The sequence below is a fragment of the Penaeus vannamei genome, chromosome 10 (genome assembly GCF_042767895.1).
Source record: "Penaeus vannamei isolate JL-2024 chromosome 10, ASM4276789v1, whole genome shotgun sequence".
Classification (NCBI taxonomy): Eukaryota; Metazoa; Arthropoda; class Malacostraca; order Decapoda; family Penaeidae; genus Penaeus; species Penaeus vannamei.
Window position 1 is genome coordinate 36283171 of NC_091558.1, and position 2500 is coordinate 36285670.

General features: G+C 35.1%; 1 protein-coding gene across 1 annotated transcript in view; it reads right to left on the reverse strand.

Annotated features, from left to right (window-relative positions):
- LOC113824588 (peroxidasin homolog) overlaps positions 1 to 2500 on the reverse strand; it is a 15188-nt gene that overhangs the window by 1133 nt on the left and 11555 nt on the right. The gene's annotated exons all lie outside the window — the stretch shown is intronic.

Here is a 2500-nt window from a genome sequence, read left to right on the forward strand (position 1 = left end):
AATCTCAAGTACACACATCCCGAATTCTCGGAGCAGAATATCATAAATCATTATTCGAAAAGAAAAAGAAACTCCCTTTAAAAGTGACATTCAAGATTAAGCAAATCGTGACATGCAATGTAGAGAGAAAATCTGGATAAGAGAAAATATGACTAAATATAGAGAAATACTACAGAAAGAATGGATGAAATAAAGAAAAAAATAACGAAGGACTGAAGATTGGTGGGTTACTAGTTTTGCAACCAAAAGGAATGCCGAAAGATTATATAGAAATAGTTTAAACAAATATAGATGGTTTATCTTCAAAGATGCTAGAACTATAGGCAATAATAGAAACGAATAAACTAGATGCAATATACATCGCTGAATCCCAACTGGATCCCACCATAAACGACATAACATTAGGGCTCAAAGACTATAATATTTGGAGAAAATATAAGGCAAATGGACATGGAGCTGGGAAGCAATATAAGAAAAAAAAACTAAATACTAAGCAAGACCCCATCGTGGAACTAATGGCAATTGAGGTAGAAATTAACGAAATATACATAATAATGACTACAGTGTACATGCCACCCCATACATTGGTGTAGTCACAAGGAAATTACCAAAAGCTAATTCAAAAAACGTTAAGGAAGTGATACAATTTTCGGGAACCAATGCAAAAGAAACTCTTGTAACAGATTTTAATAGTAAAATTGATTGGGAAAGTTTCGACCCCAAAGCGCAGCCACATTCATGTAATGCTAAAATACTAGAAGTCCTAAATAAGTATTACCCTTTTCAAACTGTAACGTATCATACCATGAAAAGAAGGCTCGATAGACCGTCTATGCTTGACCTAATATTCACAAAGCATAAAGGTGATATTAACAATATGGAGTACTGTCTTCCACAATGAAAAAGTGACCATGTAGTAAGTAAAAGAAAATACAAGCAGCTCTTCTGGCAAAGGTTCAGAAAATCTTTGAAAAAGATATAATCAACAAATGTAAAAATCAACCAAAGATCTTTAACTACATAAATAGTAAGACTAAAAGTAGAGATAAAATTAGCGCCATCAGGGACACCAAATTTGTATATACTAAGGAGGAGGAAAAGTGTGAAATCCTTAATGAGGAATTTTAGTCAGTGTTCAGGACCTATACTTTGAAATGGTAAATAACTGTATAAACGCAAAGAAGAATGTCGAAAATATCATAAAAAAGAGTTAAATAAATTACCTACTACAAGGGTTACAAAATTCAAAGCAGAGGGAGCAGATGAGGTTCCTGTCCCTAAGGAATGTGGCCAAGAACTATATACTTTATTTTTATTGTTAATATTCCAAAATTCAGTGAGGGAAACTCTCAGAAGCTTGGAAACAAAACTTATTGATCAATCACATTAACCAGTGTAGTATGCAAGCTGTAAAAACGATAATTAGGAAACAATGGGTTGAAGTACTTGAAAAACACGAGATGATATCAAATAAGCAATTTCGATTTAGGGAAGGGAGGTCATGTGTAGCAAATCCTCTGTTTTTTTATGAATTCCTGAAATATTACAAGAAAAAGACGGCTGGGAGGATGGTGTTTACATAGACTTCAAAAAGGCATTTGATATGGAGACTATTATGGAATGAGGCAGAATGAGAGGTAAGCTCTTCGAATTGATGAGACTTCCTCTATGAAAAAACAGATAAGCACCGTAATTAGAGAGAAGCATTCTACATGGCGACGAGTAACCAGCGGAGTGCCTCGAGGATCGGTGTTGGCGCCGATTGTGTTTACTATTTTCATCAGATTTAGGGTCAAATATATGCCCAGATAGTTATCTGAATATGTTTGTAGACGACGCGAAGATACATAAAATGGATAACAGACAACGTCTCATGCCAATGTCTCCAAAGTGATCTCGAGAACTTATTCACGTGTAATTCAGCATCAATAAATGCCACAAAGTCAGGTTCGGAGAAAATAGATATTGTCCACTATACCAATACAAATTTGGCGATGCAGTATTAAACTTAGCAGATAGGGAAACAGAACTTGGAATAACCATAAGCAGGAACCTAAGTCCAAATGATCATATAAATGAAACGGTCCATAAAATGCTAGGGCTGCTGGCCAAAATGAAGAGGGCATTCGACCCCAAAGCGCAGCCACATTCATGTAATGCTAAAATACTATGTCCTAAATGAGTATTACCTTTTTCAAACTGTAACATCATACCATGAAAAGAAGACTCGATAGACCGTCTATGCTTGACCTAATATTCACAAATCATAAAGGACGATACGGTAAATAAGATCATTACAACCGTCATAACACATACTGTCGGTTTGTTAGAATTGTGCGAGGCCCGACCCAAAGAATATTCGTATACGTGACATGCATAAATAAAGAAATAAATGCATACTTATCAGTCTAGACATGCATATCAACCCCCCAAATAGATAGTTACATGTAGATCTATCTGATATATAGACAGATGTACCTTTATTTCTGCATCTGTATTT